General features: G+C 44.3%; 1 protein-coding gene across 1 annotated transcript in view; it reads left to right on the top strand.

Annotated features, from left to right (window-relative positions):
• Positions 1 to 4020: 4020 nt before the first annotated feature.
• Positions 4021 to 19492, top strand: part of RAB3A (RAB3A, member RAS oncogene family) — a 64644-nt gene continuing 49172 nt past the window's right edge. Inside the window, exon 1 of the mRNA XM_075863038.1 lies at positions 4021 to 4129. The gene's annotated coding sequence lies outside the window, so the exon portion shown is untranslated. The remainder of the gene's footprint in view (positions 4130 to 19492) is intronic.

The following is a 19492-nucleotide window of genomic DNA, read 5'->3' on the forward strand; positions in this document are numbered from 1 at the left end:
GACCAGGGGTAGACTAGGTATGGGCTTGTTATTTTGTAACGGCAGGGGGTAGGGAGACGGACAAGTGAGCCCTAATCTACCCGCCACTCTGTCCCTGCCTACTTGCAACGACCCGCCCTAGGCGACGGGGTACAACTGGGCGGCGGTCCCTGCGCTCAGTAAGTGCACGACAAACACGACAAACATACAAGGAACACAAGCAAGGAAAAGGGGCCGTTGCCCACGGCAACACCGTGAGCAACCAGAGTGGTGAACGAGCCGAGTCAAGCCAGGAGTGTGCGAGGTACAAAACGAAAAGCAGAAGAGTAGTCGGTAAGCCAGGGTCGGTATGGAGCAGGATCAAAAATAGCAGGAGCTGTAGCTGGGCCAGGAGCCACAAGGAAGGAAACAAAAGCAATAACAAGCACCGAGGGACAGGAAGTGCAGGCTTAAATAGACCGAGGGCGGGAGCTAGCTGAGTCTGGCCAGGTTACGATAGGCTCTCCCACTCCTAAGCCTGCCAGCCTGAATGGTGGAAGCAGGAGTCAGTCTCAGGGATGTATTCTCAGGTGCTGACTGATTAGTTCTGGGAGTTAACCCCGCAGTGCCTGGCAGATCCTTTACACGAGATTTGCAAACACGGGTTGAAAATCCATATATTTATTGCAGTGTGAAACATAGCAACGCGTTTCAAGACCGGACTGTTCTCTTCCCTAGGCTAAAAACACATGGACTGTGCTCTGTCCTAACAGTTGTCTTTAGAACTGAACAGAACCCCATAGAAAGGCTCTGGGGTCATAGGTCACTAAGTGCTCTATAAATAGGCAAAGCAGTCGCAAAACAATCTTGTTAGGCGTCATGCACACGACCGTATTTTTTCCCTCCCGTAAATACTGGCGTAAATACGGGTCCGGTGTCACACGTATTTGACCTGTTTTGCACCAGTATTTACGGACCCCTGCCTGTAAATACGGGCCCGGTGTCACCCGTATTCCACCCGTATTTACGGGCACGTATTCTCTGCAAAATTGCATTGCACTAATCGGCAACCCCTTCTCTCTATCAGTGCAGGATAGAGAAAAGGGGCAGCCCTTTCCGAGGTAAAAGTAAAATAAATTCATACTTACCTGGCCGTTGCCTTGGTGACACGTCCCTCTCTTGACATCCAGCCCGACATCCCTGGATGACGCGGCAGTCCATGTGACCGCTGCAGCATATGATTGGCCTGTGATTGGCTGCAGCGGTCACATGGGCTGAAACGTCATCCAGGGATGTCGGGCCGGATGTCGAGAGGGACGCGTCACCAAGGCAACGGCCGGGAGGCCGGACTGGAGGAAGAAGCAGGAAGTTCTCAGTAAGTATGAACGTCTTTTTTTTTTTTTACAGGTTGCTCTATATTGTGATCGGAATTCACTGTCCAGGGTGCTGAAAGAGTTACTGCCAATCAGTTAACTCTTTTAGCACCCTGGACAGTGACTATTTACTGACGTCGCCTAGCAACGCTGCCGTAATGACGGGTGCACACACGTAGCCACCCGTCATTACGGGAGCTCCATAAACTTCTATGGGCTGCCCGTGCCGTTATTACGGCCTGAAATAGGACATGTTCTATCTTTTTCAACGGCACGGGCACCTTCCCGTAAGAAAACGGGAAGGTACCCGTGGCCAATAGAAGTCTATGAGCCCGTTATTACGGGTCATAATTACGACCCGTAATAACGGGAGTTTTTACGGTCGTGTGCATGAGGCCTTAGTCAATTGTTTGTAAGGTGTAGGTGTTTGTAAAGTACAGACACATAGGGAAATATAGTCACAACATGGAAAAATAAACTGCCATGGAGTAACGGCAAGGTTATTTCTCCATGTTGTGACTATATTTCTCTATGTGCACTGTCCATGTGCTTTTAGCCTGAGGAACGCTCGAAACGCATCGCTATATTTTTAAAACACTGCAATAAATATATGGATCTCGTTTTGTTCATGTGATATAGTAAATTCAAACGATCGAGGTAAGATCACAACAAACGAACTACAAAGAGGGACAGCGCCAAAGAGGGATTGCCTTTTCCCTTTGCATCTACTTCATGTCAGGAGAACAGACAGATCCACTTGAGGCCTGGGCTACACCTAGACTTTTTGTAGTGCTACTGATTGACTATTTAACTACTGTGCTACAGCTGGAATCCAGATTAATACATGGAGTTCTATTAAATCTAGCACTGCAGCTGTCACTGAAGAGTTAAAATCAATAAGTAGAACTACAATAAGGCTGGGTTCACACTACCACATTAACGTCCGTAATGGACGGACGTATTTCGGCCGGAAGTCCCGGACCGAACACAGTGCAGGGAGCCGGGCTCCTAGCATCATAGTTATATACAACGCTAGGAGTCCCTGCCTCGCTGCGGGACAACTGTCCCGTACTGTAATCATGTTTTCAGTACAGGACAGTAGTTCCACGGAGAGGCAGGGACTCCTAGCATCGTACATAACTATGATGCTAGGAGCCCGGCTCCCTGCAGTGTGTTCGGTCCGGGACTTCCGGCCGAAATACGTCCGTCCATTACGGACGTTAATGTGGTAGTGTGAACCCAGCCTTATTGTAGTTCTACTGATTGATTTTAACTCTTCAGTGACAGCTGCAGTGCTAGATTTAATAGAACTCCATGTATTAATCTGGATTCCAGCTGTAGCACAGTCCGGGACTTCCGGACGAAATATGTCCGTCCATTACGGACGTTAATGTGGTCGTGTGAACCCAGCCTAAGCCTGATTGAAGCCCTGGCTTTAAGCCAGGGGGGCATTTTTTTTCTACATCTGCAGAATCAGACTACACAGAGATTGTTTGTAGTCTGTAACCATGGAAACATAGATTTGCATAGATGTAGTCACAAAAAAGGTTATTTTTACCAAAACTATTTGCAAAGCCTCAATATTTTAGATGCATTGGGGCACTAAAAATGGCAGGTAGGTTTTAGGGTATGTTCACACGGCTTATTTTGATCCTTTTTTCGGGTCATAAACGGCTGTAAAAACGGAAGCTGAACGCCTCCAAGCACTTGCCCGTTGATTTCAATGGGAAAAACGGCGATTCGTTCCAACGGGGCGTTTTTTTACTTGGCCATTTGAAAAAATGGCGCGTAAAAACACGCCCCGTCAAAAGAAGTGTGTGTCACCTCTTGAGCCATTTTTCATTGTGTCAATAGAAAAACAGCTCCAAAAACGTTGTCAAAAACGCATTAAAACACATTTGATGCTTTCAAAATGGCTGAAAATCACCCTTGAAAACAGCTCCGTATATTACAGCCGTTTTTACTTGAGCGTGTGAACATAGCCTTACAGTGATCTTACAAAACGAAAATTGTGAGCTGATCAGTTGCTATGGCGATTGCTCCATTTTTGAGTCCTTTATTTCGGCTCCTGCACCCGTCACTGTGATTCCTGAACCAGCTGCCGACTCCAGCCACAGAACGTGGAGGCTTCTGCTTCATTTCCACGGTCTTGTCCATGACTATTTACAGAAATGACACGACCTGGAGCTGAAGCTGTGCCACCATGAAGTGGACGGATCCCAGTGTAGGCTGAGACACGCATAGATGCTATGGACCGCTGTGGGGTTATTATGTACATAGTGAGATGGGCATGGTGTGCCACATGCCAGCACATGCTACATGGCCATCATGCGTTTTCACCTTGAGACATCAGTCACATTATTATGGAGGGTGAGCTCGTTGACGCTTTACCAGCCTGCGACATATGCCATTTTGTGTTGGGCATTTCCTTGACTGGCAGCGGCTCAGCCTCATTATGGACAGCTATGTGACAGCCCCGCCAGCCGGTAGTGGCCTCCTTCATCAATAATTCACTCTCTCCCAGGATGGAAGAACAAGGGGCGGGCTCATCATCCCGTTCACCGAGGCAACCGTGACCTCCCCCTTGTAATTATCAACACAGGCGGCGCTTTCCCATTGGCTAGCCTTGATTGCCAATGAAATCATTCATTTTCCACCGAGGGGGCGGAGAAGCAGCGTCGGAGCCACGCCCAGCACCACTTTGCAGCTGTCAATCATCTGACGTCAGCGTGTGCTCTGCAGGTGCAGGGAGAGAGCTGCTGCATTGGTGCAATAAGACCCGAGCTAAATAAAGAGAGGTAAGAGAACTGCGTCTTATTACGGCTTATTGTTAGCAGCAGACCTGAATGTTAGGACGGCGCACTGTGGCAGATAAGATCGCGTTGCGGTGATGCCAGCATTGTGCCTATGACCGTATAGTGCATGTAACCTTCATTTGTCATAGGAGGATGCTGCGGCTGTGGCATCCTTAGCGCTGGGTAGTCTTATTGCACAGGGATATGGCAGCTCCAGAAAGCTAAGTCTGCTGCCTGCCTGCTCTAAATCCCCCGTGCTCCTTCCCTGTGCGTTGTGCTTGCTCTGATGTAGCCTGGTGGGGGAGGGAGAAAATGATTCCTTAATCAGCATCCACATTAGCAGACCTTCTGCCAGTGCAATCCTCTGCCCCTTCACATCTGCAGAATGCCCCCCATTTCTGTATACATCCTTCATGAGAGAGAGAGCTGTGTGCCATTTGTAGGGGATTGCAGTAATTCTCTCCATCCACTGCTCTGCTGTAATGGGCGCCTGTCAGAAAATGGGCAAATGGCTTTTCTAACAGGCGAACTGGGTGACCTGTAGGCACACGGGTGGATGGCATTGAAAATGTCGTCTTGTCTACTGGTGATTTCTTCTCCAAGGGTGTATGATATGTGATCTCCTGCCAGCTATTTTTAAACATAGGTGTTAAAATAAAGGCACTGAATAATTGATGCTCTTCATTGAATGGGCTGTGCATTTTTCTAGATTATTTTACGCTGTATGGGGGGGGGAGGGGTAAGAAGTGTTAAAATCAATTGCAGATTTTCCGTCTGTGGATGGATTCCCTATATAACATCTAATCTATATAAATGGCAGGTCACAAAATGAATGATGCCGTAAGGTTATTCTGATCTTCTGCATTTGCAAATTGTTCCTTTAAATAGCTGTGTGTTAAGATAATGCTTGACCTCTAATATCAAAGACCCGCACACATTGCATGTTAATATTTGTGTTCTACTCCAGCGTACACAATCCTTCCAAATGTCCAATGTATGTGTATACGTATAATATATATATATATATATATGTGTGTGTGTGTTTAAGACTGGGAGTGAGAAAACAGGGTGTCTGAGTCTTTTATTCGTGTTTACGGCTGGTGCGTTTTGTATATGGTCATACACGACCTTCAGTAATGGGATATTTAATATGTTAGATTTGGGAGTTTACTCTGTGATGTGTTTAATAAGAGCGGCTTTAATAGATGTAATCAATATAAATACTGGCTGGAATGTAGATCTATCTATCTATCTATCTATCTTTTATTTGTCTCCTATCTATCTATCTATCTATCTATCTTTTATTTGTCTCCTATCTATCTATCTATCTATCTATCTATCTTTTATTTGTCTCCTATCTATCTATCTATCTATCTATCTATCTATCTTTTATTTGTCTCCTATCTATCTATGTATGTATCTATCTATCTATCTATCTTTTATTTGTCTCCTATCTATCTATCTATCTCTCTAGTCTCATTGGGAAGTTAGTGTAAGAGGAGTATAATGCATTTATGTTTAGAAGATGGACCATACACCATTTTAATATATGTAGTTATTTTTCATACAACAGCAGGGTGGCATTTTGAACACATGGAGTGCCCATCTGGTATAAAGGTGCCCTTTCAGGACAGGGTATCCTTTTGTTCTGTAATAATGCAGGGCTCATATTTCTCTGCTCCTGCAGCTTTTGCTACTTGTGCCTCCAGAATCTCCCCAGGAAACCGTGTAGAATTGTAATTTGTTAGTTCCCGTTGTTCCTCCTCCTCCTCTGCAGTAACGTTTCTGGAGAGGCCCTCGAGCAGCTTTTATTTGGTTGTACAGTCACCTTTTTTTGACCATTTGTACTGTGCGTTTTCTTGGTGGCAGTTTTGCAATTTCAAACTCCCAAGAACCCATTTATAGTTATTGTATATAGTCCGTTCTGGTCCATGGCCAAAGATTCCTTCTAAAATGTGATTAATTCATCGTTTCCGCTATGGCCTTATAAGTCTTCCCGTTCTGTGGTTTTCTGATTTTAACCTATTAGAGTTCTGCTCAATTTTTCTGGTCATTGTAAGTGAAAGCTGAGCATTATCTATATCCTGATATCAGAATATAGAAGAAAGGATCCACAACACATGCACATTACAGTCCCATAGCTCTTGAAGTTACAGAAATCTGAGTTATGACAAAGGGGCATAGAGACTAGAGAGCCACTATCCTTCATCCTAGCAATAGCTGGAGGTAGACACCTAGTTAGACCCTGACCTTGGGCAGATATTCAGTTTATTCCCCCAGCCTGTATCAAAATACACTGGCCACGAACCCCCAGCTATGTGTCAAAAGAGGTGGGTATTTACTTTAAAGGTAACCTGTCACCAAGATTATTAGAGATGTTCTACTCAAACGTTCTGCTGTGTTTTAGTGATAATATAGCTTTAACCCCTTCCCTCTTTGGCCACTTTTGACTCTCCTGACCGAGCCTCATTTTTCAAATCTAACATGTTTCACTTTGTGGTAATAACTTTGGAATGCTTTTACCTGTCCAAGCGATTCTGAAATTGTTTTCTTGTGACACATTGGACTTTATGTAACTGTTAAAATTTGCTCTATACATTTAGTATTTAATTGTGAAAAACACCAAAAATTTTTGAAAAATTGCAAAAATTAGTATTTTTTTCTAAATGTAAATGTATTTGCTTTGTAAGATAGGCACTTACACCACACAAAATAGTTGCTGATTGGCATCGGTTTTTGAACATCCTTTTATTTTTCTAGGACGTTACAAGGCTTAGAACTTTAGCATCAATTTCTCACATTTTCAAGAAAATTTCAAAAGGCTATTTTTACAGGGGCCAGTTCAGTTGTGAAGTGACTTTGAGGGCCTTGTATATTAGAAACCCCCAATAAGTCACACCATTTTAAAAACGTCACCCCTTAAACTATTCAAAACAGCATTTAGAAAGTTTCTTCATCCTTTAGGCGTTTCACAGGAATTAAAGCAAAGTAGAGGTGAAATGTACAAATTTTCATTTTTTTATTTTTTTGCAGAAATTTATCTTTAATCCATTTTTTTTTTTTGGGAAACACAAAGTTTAACCAGAGAAACGCAACTCAATATTTATTGCCCAGATTCTGCAGTTTTAGGAAATATCCCACATGAGGCCCTAGTGTAGCAATGTACTGAAGCACCGGCCTCAGAAGCAAAGGAGCACCAAGAGGATTTTAGGCCTCCTTTTTATTAGAATATATTTTAAGCACCATGTCAGGTTTGAAGGGCTCTTGTGGTGCCAAAACAGTGAAAAAGTGACCCCATTTGGGAAACTACACACCTCAAGGAAATTATCTAGGGGTGTAGTGAGCATTTTAACCCTACGGGTTTATTGCAGAAGTTATTGGAAGTAGGTTATGAAAATGTATGTTCTTTCAAAGAAAATGTAGGTTTAGTTAATTTTTTTTTCTCATTTCCACAAGGACTAAAGGAGAAAAAGCACCACAGCATTTGTAAAGCAATATCTCCCGAGTAAAACAATACCCCACATGTGGTCATAAAAGGCTGTTTGGACACATGGCAGGGCTTAGAAGGGAAAGAGCGCCATTTGGCTTTTAGAGCTCAAATGTAGCAGGAATGGTTTGCGGAGGCCATGTCACATTTGCAAAGGGACCAAAACAGTGAAAACGTCCAAAAAGTGATTCCATTTAGCAAACTGCACCCCTTGAGGAATTCATCTACGGGTGTAGTGAGCGTTTTGACCGCACAGGTGTTTCATAGATTTTATTAGAATTGGGCAGTGAAAATAAAAACAATCCTTTTTCTTCAATAAGACGTAGCTTTAGTTCAAAATTGTTTCATTTTCTCAACAAATATAGGAAAAAAAGAACCCCATTTGCTAAGCAACTTCTTTGGTGTACGGAAATACCCCATATGTGGTCATAAACTGCTGTTTGGGCACATGGCAGGGCTCCGAAGGGAAGGAGCGCCATTTTGCTTTTGGAGTGCAGATTTTGATGAATTGGTTTCTGGGTGCTATGTTGCATTTGCAAAGCCCCTGTGAGACCAAAACAGTGGAAACCCCGCAGAAGTGACCCAATTTTTGAAACGACACCCTCAAGGTATTCACCTAGGGGGGTAGTGAGCATGTTAACCACGCCGGTGTTTTGCAGAAATTAGTGTAAACTCGATGTTGCAGAGTGAAAATGGGATTTTTTTTTTCCATAGATATGCCAATATGTGGTGCCCAGCTTGTGCCACCATAACAAGACAGCTCTCTAATTATTATGCTGTGTTTCCCGGTTTTAGAATCCCCCCCCCCCCTACATGGAGCACTAATCTTTTGCCTGGACATTCGACAGGGCTCAGGAGTGAAAGAGTACCATGCGAGATTGAGGCCTAATTTGGTGATTTACAAAGTATTGTTTCACAATTGCAGAGGTTCTGATGTGAAATAATAAAAGAACCTCCCCCCCCCCCAGAAGTGACCCCATTTTAGAAACCACACCCCTCAAGGCATTTATTAAGAGGGGTGTAGTGAGCATTTTCACCCCACAGATCTTTTCCATAAATGATTGCACTGCGGATGGTGCAAAGTAAAAATTTAAAATTCTTCCCTAGATATGCGATTTCAGTGGCGAATATGTCATGCCCAGCTTATGCCACTGGAGAGACACACCCCAAAATTAAGTGTTCTCCCGGGTATGGCGATGCCATATATGTGGAAGTAAACTGCTGTTTGGGCACGCTGTAGGGCTCAGAAGGGAGGGAGCACCATTTGGCTTTTGAAGCGTAGCTTTTGCTTGGTAGTAGTATTGTTTGGAGTTTTACTGGTATTTCAGTTTATAATGTGGGGGCACATGTAAGCTGGGCAGAGTACATCAGGGGCATAGTCGGTGGTATAATAATGGGGTAAAAAAACCAATAAAATAATCCATAGATGTGTGTTACGCTGTGAAGCAATCCTTTCTGCACAGGCCGGTGTCGCACTGATAAATGTCCTTTCTTTTGGTCCACACTTGGCACCTTTGCAGTTTAGGGAATTTTGCTGGGAAGTGTCCTGGTATAATACAGGCACCCTCGCTTCCAGCAGATATGTTTGGGCCCTACCCTTCCTGGTTCCCTAATTTTAGGGCCTCGATAAATCGCCTCTTGAAATGTTCCCCTCGGGCCTGCACAACTTCATAATTTTATTTCCTAACGTATTGGAGCCTTAGCTAATTTTATTTTTTACTAGATGTAGTGGTATGAGGGCTGTTTTTTTGCGGGACGAGCTGTAGTTATTATTGATACCATTTTGGGGTACATGCGACTTTTTGATCACTTTTTATCCTATTATTTTTGGGAGGCAAAGTGACCAAAAAAACAGAAATTCTGGCATAGTTTTCTACAGGTTTATTTTTTTTACGCCTTCACTGCGTGGAATAAATAACATAATATAATATTTTTATCGTTTAGGCCATAATGGTCGCGGCGATACCAAATATGTAATGGTTTCTTTTTATTCAATAATAAAGGACTTGATAAGGGAAAAAGGGCAATTTATGTTTTATTTTATTACTTGAAACTTTTATTATATTTTTCCCAATTAAATTTTTTTTTTTTTTAGTCCCACTAGGGGACTTGAAGGTCCAACTGTCAGATTTTATTTTTTCTAATACTTTGCACTAACTATGTAGTGCAATGTATTAGATCTGTCAGCCATTCACTGACAGCAAGCCGATTAGGCTTCGCCTCCGGGCGGGGCCTAATTGGCTTCCGTAGTGGCAGAGCAGGAGGCCATTGTTAGGTCTCCTGTTGCCATACGAGCAGTCGACAGCCCTGCGATTGCAGGGCAGAGCTGCCGATCTGCTGACAACCACAAAGATGCAGCGATCGCTTTCGATCGCTGCATCTAAGGGGTTCCTGCCGTTACAGGTGGATGTCAGCTGTAACATACAGCTGACATTCACCGCTGATGACGCCGGCTCATATCCTGAGCTGGCGCCATCTTGCCGACGGCTACGGAAGCCTTTTAGGCACTGCCTCCAGGCGGGGGCGGAAAGTTTTCCGTACTAGGCAGACCCAAAGGCCACTATTAGATTTCCAGGAATAGTGGCCACTATTAGGTTGCCCGGCAATTTCATTGCCGGGGTGCCGATGAGCTGCAAACACCTTAAAGAGGCTCTGTCACCAGATTTTCAAACCCCTATCTCGTATTGCAGCAGATCGGCGCTGCAATGTAGATTACAGTAACGTTTTTTTTTTTTTTCAAAAACGAGCATTTTTGGCCAAGTTATGACCATTTTTATATTTATTCAAATGAGCCTTTCTTAAAGGGAATGTGTTGCGAGTTTTTTTTTTAATTGAACAGTTAGTGTAAAAATGATTAAACATTGTTCTAATTTTTTACTTTTTTTCACTAGTCAGGAAATATTATAAATTAGATTCTAATTTATAATATTTCCCAGTGCTGGTCACTAGATGGAGCAATTCCCAAAATTACAGCATTGCATGTGGTAAAGCAACCACATTGCTTTATGCTGCAAAATTTGGGAAAACTCACTCGCTCTAGTGAGCTCTCAGAATCCCCCCCCCCCCTCCTTTATCCTGGCTAGTGCCGGGAGAAACGAGGGGATTGAACGGTCAAACCTCCTACACTGTGTGTCGCCATTTTTTGAGCTAACACACAGTGTAGAAGGTTTACATACACTAGTAAACACACAGTAAAACACGAACATACATAGAAATAACTTACCTGCTCCAGTCGCCACTGCTCCCTCCGGTCCGTCCGCTCCGTCTGCTACCGCCGCTCCAAGTGCACAAGTCCGGAAGCCGCGACCGGAAGTAGTAATCTTACTGTCCGGCCGCGACTTCCGGTCTACAGGAAAATGGCGCCGGACGGCGCACAGTTCAACTTGGACTGTGTGGGAGCGGCGCATGCGCCGTTCCCACACAGACGGCGTACAGCATAGTGAATGGAACGGGCCCCGTTTGCATTCACTATGGGACTGTAGCTGCCGTATTCCATGTCTGTATGTGTCGTTAATCGACACATACAGAAATGGAAAAAAAAATGGCAGGCCCCATAGGGAAGAAAAAGTGTAAAAATAAAAAAAAGTAAAACACAAGCACGTTACTGTAATCTACATTGCAGCGCCGATCTGCTGCAATACGAGATAGGGGTTTGAAAATCTGGTGACAGAGCCTCTTTAAATACAGCTATCACTTTTGACCGCTGCATTTAAGGAGTTAATGGTGGGGATCGAAGCTAACTTCAGTCCCCGCCATTACAGCAGGGTGTCAGCTCCAAGATAAAGCTGACGTCCAGGCTCGGCTTCTGAGCCAGTGCCATCCATTTGTCGTAAGTATACAACATTTTGCGGGAAGCACTGGCTTTCCATGACGTATACTTACGACAAACGTCGGGAATGGTTTCAAACTGGTTTGTGGCCAGTGTTCGCTTCGGCTCAATAAGAATGACAGGTTTTTCTCTATATGCAAATAGTGAGAAAATTGGCAATCCTAGTAAACCAGGCGGGGGAAGCCGGTAGCGAGCTGCCCAGCAGACCCTTCCTCCCCAGTTCAGCACATAACACTTGATTCAAGTTTAAAGCGATGTTTTCTCTAAAACGCGTCAGTGCTTTAGAGATAAACATACCTCATTACGTGGCTCACGGCTATGGCAGCATGATTTTGGTGACCGGTTCCCTATACACATGAGATAGCTGGCTGACAGCCATTGTTCCCCTAATTCCACCATAAACATACACTCTTGGTAAAGCTTAAGGCTGGGTTCACACAACCTATTTTCAGACGTTTACAAGGCGTATTATGCCTCGTTTTACGTCTGAAAATACGGCTACAATACGTCGGCAAACATCTGCCCATTCATTTGAATGGGTTTGCCGACGTACTGTGCCGACGACCTGTCATTTACGCGTCGTCGTTTGACAGCTGTCAAACGACGACGCGTAAATTGACTGCCTCGGCAAAGAAGTGCAGGACACTTCTTTGCAACGTAATTTGAGCCGATCTTCATTGAAGACAATGAAGAGCAGCTCAAGATTACGGGCGTCAAAGACGCCTCGCATAATGCGAGGAGGAGCTTTTACGTCAGGCTGATGTATATGCACAATATTCAGCTGACCGATCCCCTGTGTATGTATGTAGTTTGCATATGTACAAAATAGTCTCTGAAAAGTGGACTCTTAAAGCATAACTACTCTATTGTGTGTGTTAAATAAGAAGTGAACAAACACCTTTGCATTAAAAATTAATCCGATTTCATTTCTGAATAATATGGCTATTGAATTATTGACCAAGTCGGAGTCCATTCTGTTTTGTGCACTAATAAATGGCACATCTCAACTTCTTGACCTTTTCCTCTTTGCTCGTCTCCCTAAAGATTTCCCTTGGCTACACTGATTTCATGAATATGAAGATTATTTTCAGCATACAGTTCTTTATACTGGAGTGACTCAGGGGTTAGCAGATGTCAGTCACCCTCAAAGAGGCTGGAAGCTTGCCAGGCTGTGAATGCAGGGACCATTTCTGTAAGATTCCCCGTTACCCAGTATTTTTTCTTTTCTTTTACTTGACCTTGCAATTGTTTTTTTTCTTTTTGTTTTTAAAAAAAAATCATCTATATTTGTGGCCTACTTGGTCTTCTCTAACGCCTCATTCACACGACCGGGTCCGAGTGTCGGCCGATGAAATCGGCCGTTTTTCCCGGCCGGTTTGCATCCGTTTCGATTCCATTCCGGGCCGTGTTGCCGTTTTTAACGGCCGATTTTAGACCCGTTTTGTATCCGGTTTTTTTCCCTGTCCGTTTTAAAATCGGATGAATTTCATTTAAATTTGTTGACACACCCTGCCCCCTGTTGGTGATGCCACCCTGCCCCTTGTAGGTGATGCCACCCAGCCCCCTGCAGGTGATGCCACCCAGCCCCCCCCCCCCACATTCCAGGAGAAGTCACTGACTTCAATGTCCATATATGGACAGTGTAGTCACTGACTTCTCCTGGAGAGGAATTCCCTGCCACAGGTCGGGAATTCTGCTTCAGAAGTGAGTGACATCGCTGTGTCCATATATGGACAGTATAGTCACACACTTCTCCTGTAGCGGAATACACGGCCATAGAGTCGGGGATTCCGCTGCAGAAGTGAGTGACTTAGCTGTGTCCATATATGGACAGTGTACGCACTTCTCCTGTAGCGGAATCCCCAATCCCCGGCCGGGGATTGGGGATTCAGACTCCTACAGGGAGCAAAAAAAGACCCTCCTCCTCCTCACATGCACTCTGCACTAGGAGGAGGCGGAGGAGAGAGCGCGCGAGCGACGGAATACATGGCCGTCACTCGGGACACATTCCAGTGATGGCCGTGTATTACCCGGCCCCATAGACTTCTATGGGAGCCGGGCGGCCTAGTAAACGGCCGAAAATAGGGCATGTCCAATTTTTTGACGGCCAGGTTTCCCGGGCCGTCAAAAAATCGGTCGTGTGAATGGGTCCATTAGGGGTCTATTGTTCCTAATGCAGCCGGGTGACGGCCGATTTATGAACGGCCGTCACCTGGCCGGGAAACCCTGTCGTGTGAATAAGGGCTAATACCTTTCGGTCCATATATGGTTTAGTAAGGCTATGTTCACACGGCTTGTTTTTCGGGGCGAAAAATCGGAAGCAGAACGCATCCAAACATCTGCCCATTGATTTTTTTACATGGCCGTTTTTAAAAACAGCCGCATGTCACTTCTGGAGCCGGTTTTCATTGACTCTATAGAAAAACAGCTCCAAAAACGGCCGTAAAAACGCTGAAAATCAGGAGCTGTTTTCCTTTGAAGACCGCTCTGTATTTTCAGACGTTTTTGATTTTGTGTGCACATACCCTAAGGCCTTATTCACACGGACGTGTCCGTTTTGCGTGCGCAAAAAACGCTGCGTTTTGCACGCGCAAAAGGTCGGTGTGGCATCAGCATATGGTGCGCAGCTGCGTGATTTTCGCGCAGCTGGCATCATTATGACACTCTCTGGTTTTTTCATTCATTTATTTTACTACTGTAAGTGCTTCCGTGTGCCGTGCGCGATTCGCACGCACCTATTGACTTCAATGGGTGTGTGCTGCGCGAAACACGGGCAAATATAGGACATGTCGTGAGTTTTACGCAGCGCACATACGCTGCGTGAAATTCACTGACAGTCTGAACGGCCCCATTCATTAACATAGGTCCGTGCGACGCGCGTGAAAATCATGCGCGTAGCACGGACATATAACATGTTCGTGTGAATAAGGCCCAAAGGTGATACCACATTCTTTGTTATCTAATTTTTTTTTTTGTCTTTGCTTTATAGTGGAGCATACAATTGTTATTTGTGTCTTTTTTAATTTTATTTTGCACACCGTTTGATTTGCTTGTAATTTTACACATTTGCTAACCATTCAATAAACGTAATCACATATGACTGATTTTATGTGAGTTGCATGCAAATTTAAGTTGCCATTGAAGTTGTCTTTTTATTTTTAGATACAGAACAACAATTTGTATGATTATAGTATATGATGGCACATTTTTAATTGAAATAAAAGTGAATAAAAAGACTAGACCATGAACATGCTGAATCAAACAAAAAAAAACAACCTGTGGGTGAATATAAGATCTCATTTCCCATTTATTTAAAGCCTTATTTACACGAGCGTAGTTCACGTCCGTGATACGCGCGTGAAAATCACGCATGTCGCACGGACCTATGCTAGTCAATGGGGTAGTTCAGACATTCAGTGTTTTTCACGCAGCGTGTGTCCGCTGCGTGAAACACAGCATGTCCTATACTTTAGCGTTTTTTACGCATCACACACCCATTGAGGTCAGTGGGTGCGTGAAAACCGCGCACGACACACGGACGCACTTCCGTGTGCCGCACGTGATTCACGCAACAGTTTTTGAAGAAATGAAGGGAATAATAAAACTACCTCCTTCATTTCTGTTTATAAACATCAAAACCACGTGTCCTAACGATGCCATACGCGCAAAAAACACGCAGCCACGCACCAAACACTGATGCCACACGCAACTGCAACGCGCAAAAAATGCAGCGTTTTTTTTGCACGCGCGAGCACACGTTCGTGTAAATAAGGCCTAAAGCTAACATCTGGCTGTGTGTGTGATTTGTAGAATGCCCATTTTTCTGATTGGTTGCTATGGGAGACACAACTGTTTTTATCTGCACGCTATAAATCTCACCCTAAGGGCTTGTCCACACACAACGGAATTGCTGCAGAAAATTTCTGCAGCAATTCCGTTGAAAGTCAAAAGCTTTCCGCTGCGGCAAAAACGCACCATTTCCTGCGGTTTTTACGGCAGAAAATGGTGCGGATATAGCTGCGTTTTCCCCAATGTTAGGAGATGGTGACATCTCCTCTGAAAAACGCAGCAATTCTGGCCACTTTCCGTAGCAGGAATTAACAGGCTGCGGTCCGAAAAATACGCACCGCAGGTCAATTTCGGCTTGGACATTTTGCGCAGCGTGTGAATGAGATTTGTTAAATCTCATCCAGTATGCTGCTACTGTGTTCTGCTGCGTTTTTTTTTTCCAGCCAAAATTCCGGCCGGAAAAAACGTGGACATTCCGTTACGTGTGGACGAGCCCTTAGTGTGAATTCGCACGTGGCAGACTTGTTGCAGAAACCTCTGCGACTGAAAATCCATTTCATACATCTGAATGGGGCAGTTTCTGAAACAGGTGCATGAATTTCTGCGAGCCCAGTTCAGATGAATGCGACACTCGCAGAAATTTCTGCAACAAATCTGCCACTTGTGAACATACCCTCGAGTTCTCCGTAGTGTTGTCATTGTCACAAGCAGAGGTCGCACTACATATTTTCAAGCAATGTAAAAATACTCCACTTAGCATTTTTGAAGAGTATTTTTAACCAAGGAAGAGTATGTAAATTGCAGTAATTCAAACGATTCAATAGTTCAATAATTCAAACGTATTGTAGGGCTTTTTGCAGGGAAACATCACTATAACTTGTAGCAATGCTTCCACGCATAAATAGCGAGTTTAGGTCATTCTACACCTATTTTATATTCTACACTGAACAGAAGTGTCAATCCTACGATATCTGCCCTGGTCTCTGAGTGACAAACAACCAAGTCAACACGATACCAGTTAAAATACTCAATTTGAACAGTGTAACTTGTCAAATAAAGTGAGTGCCCAACACGCCGCCTCAAGACATCCATTTTATTTGGACTTCACAGACCTGTGGTTCGGGGGCACCTGTATAGTACTATCTAATTTTAGTAGTACCAAACTACGGCACCCAGAACCACGGAGTTGCGCAGTCACATATATATACACACACTATTACCGTACGTTTCAATAAATATGTTGTGATAAAGTTCTCTTATTTAGGGTTCTGACATGGTCTGTGTGATTTTTACCACCACAATCTTGTTAAATGGTCCAAATTGGACCAATTTGTCTTTAAGATAAGATCGCAGCCGAAGTAAAGATCCTTCCAATTTACCAAAGTTGCTGCCGCTTGTCATCCAGGCGCCGCAGCATTCAAAAACCAGTCTCACCGCAAAGGCTGTGCTGCACTCACTCCCGCAGCCTGCCCAAACTGACCAATCATCTGCTTGTGAATGAGAAAGTTGGCTGCAAGTAAGGAGCTTTCTCATTGGCTCTCCTGCACTGCACATAAGTATAGCGCTGTGGCTTTTCTTTCCCTCTTTGGTATTGGCTCTCCTGCACAGGACTTGCACGTAAGTATAGCGCTGTGCCCATTCTCTATAATTTCAGTAAGTCCTGTACTAAAAAGAAAGCGGAGCGCCACGGTGCTATACTTGTGTGCAGCACCTGTTCAGGAGAGATAGCGGGTTTCAGTTTCATGCATAGAAGTACGCATTAGACTGTTTGTTTTTAAAGAGAGAACTTCCCTGTACAGACGTTGATGCGACCTCTGGTCACAAGGCAGACACTGTAGAAAGAGGTTTAATTTGACATTATGACCGCTTTAGAAATAGGATGTACAGGTTGGGATAATTTCAACGAAAGATCTGGCTTTTCCTAAGGCCTAATTCACACGAGCGCGTTCGGTCCGTGATATATGGACCGCGTGTCGGCTGCATTTCCTGGACCGAACACTGTGCAGGGAGCCGGCCTCCTAGCCTCATATTTATCATAGTATCACCCCGTACTGAAAACATGATTACAGTACGGGACAGTTTTCCTGCAGGTACTCCTGGCCTCGTACAGGACTATGACTCTAGTAGCGTTCCTCCCTGCACTGTGTTCGGTCCGGGAAATGCTGCCGACATGCTGATCGTATATCACGGACCGAACACGGTCGCGTGAATTATTCCTTAGGCTAGATTCACACGAGTGTATGAAACCGCAGATGTGAAAAACTGCAATTTTTCACGTCAGAGGTGCCTCACGCATCCCCCATAGACTAGAGTCTATGGAGGGATGCGTGAAGCGCAAAAAAATAGAACATGTCCTATTTTACAACGGACCCTTCACACGGTCTGTTGAAACAACGTCCCTGTGAACGGCCCCATTGAATTACGTAGGTCTGTGTGACGACTGTTGTTTTAACGGCCGTCACACGAACGTAATCAACGTTCGTCTGAATAAGGCCTAGGGGTATGTTCCCACAGGTCAGATTCGCTGCATAAAAGTATGCAGCGTAGAAGACATAGAAGTCGTAGGGTGTTCCAGCCAAAAAAAAATTCATTAGTCGCTGCTGCATAAAACAGAGGTGGGAAAAAAATAACAGCCAATACTTAACCTCCCTCCCCCGGCATTGTCATAGCGATGCATCCTCCTGGACTCCACTATAAGGCCCAGCTCACACAGAGTTTTATGGCACTGATTTTTACGCGGAAACCGTGTCAGGTACACAACGTTGAGTTCTATGGAGATAAATGTTTACAGGCTATATTCACACATTAGGTGATAGATGTAACGTGAATGAAAATTTATTAATAGCTATTACCACACTACAGGAATACATTGCAGTGTTTTGAGCAACCGCAAACCGAGAATTTGTTATTGCACTACTTGCGGGTTATTCAATCATACTGTTCCACGGTACGGCCATATGCAAAGGCAGCACATCTACAACATATCTGTGTATAGATCTGCTTGTGGAACATGCCGATTTTGCAGTGGAGTTCATCCTTTTGCAATGCCGGCATCCCCTCTAAAACCCCATTCACATGCATTATACTGTACTTTGCTGCAGAACACACACCGAAAACCTGCAGCAAATCTGCCACATATGAACATGGTCTAGTTAAGATTTAATAGCTAAACCAGGACATTACAACATTAGTGAAGCTGTAAGTAACTGCATAGTTTTCCTACACAAAACATGAAGGTAGCATAGATGCCCTTTTGATAAGAGAACAATTTATTATATCCTATAGACCTTTGTGCTTGCAGACCGTATTGAGCACCAGCTGATGGTTGGGTCATTGTGGTAGGTTTATGTATAGAGAAGAAATGTATGCTGAGAAGGGCACATAGACAGAAATGGCAGAGGACACAGGCATCAAAGGGAATGTCTTGATGGTAAGGGTAAGTCGCGCATTTACCTGGCCATATTTTAGGTTTGTGTTTCATTGATCGAATCGCATGAGAGTTAAGTTAAAACCGTAATATGAGATCAATGTAAATCTGGCTCTACCATATTACTCTAAACCGTGTGTGACGGCCGTTGTTTTAACGGCCATCACACGGACGTAATCAACGTTCGTCTGAATAAGGCCAAAGGGTATGCTCCCACAGTTCGGATACGCTGCATAAAAGTATGCAGCGTAGAAGACATAGAAGTCGTAGGGTGTTCCAGCCGAAAAAAAATTCATTAGTCGCTGCTGCAGAAAACAGAGGTGGGAAAAAAATAACAGCCAATACTTAACCTCCCTCCCCCGGCATTGTCATAGCGATGCATCCTCCTGGACTCCACTATAAGGCCCAGCTCACACTGAGTTTTATGGCACTGATTTTGACCCGGAAACCGTGTCGGAATCAACGGCAAAAAACGTCCAAAAGCGCCTCCCATGCGTGTTTTTTTTTCACGGGGGAAAAAAAAAATGTCTTTCCCTGCCGCGGTTCCGTCTCTGACCTCCCATTGAAATCAATGGAAGGCCGAAAAAATCTGCCTAAAAGTTCCTGAAGTTTTGAGATTTTTTTCTGCCTGCAAAATACCCTGTGTGAACTGGGACTAATGACCCCCACCAATGTGATATAATTATATCAAATATGTAGTGATCATAGTATATAGGAATGATTTGTTTAAAACTGTCTAATTCAACTCACCCTAGAGGGAGGGGCGATTGTTTCCAGCTGGTCCCCTTTCAGGCTAATAAGGGAGGGTTCCAAGTGTGGACGTCAGTTTGGCCT

This window comes from Rhinoderma darwinii, chromosome 1 (assembly GCF_050947455.1).
Source record: "Rhinoderma darwinii isolate aRhiDar2 chromosome 1, aRhiDar2.hap1, whole genome shotgun sequence".
Taxonomy (NCBI): domain Eukaryota; kingdom Metazoa; phylum Chordata; class Amphibia; order Anura; family Rhinodermatidae; genus Rhinoderma; species Rhinoderma darwinii.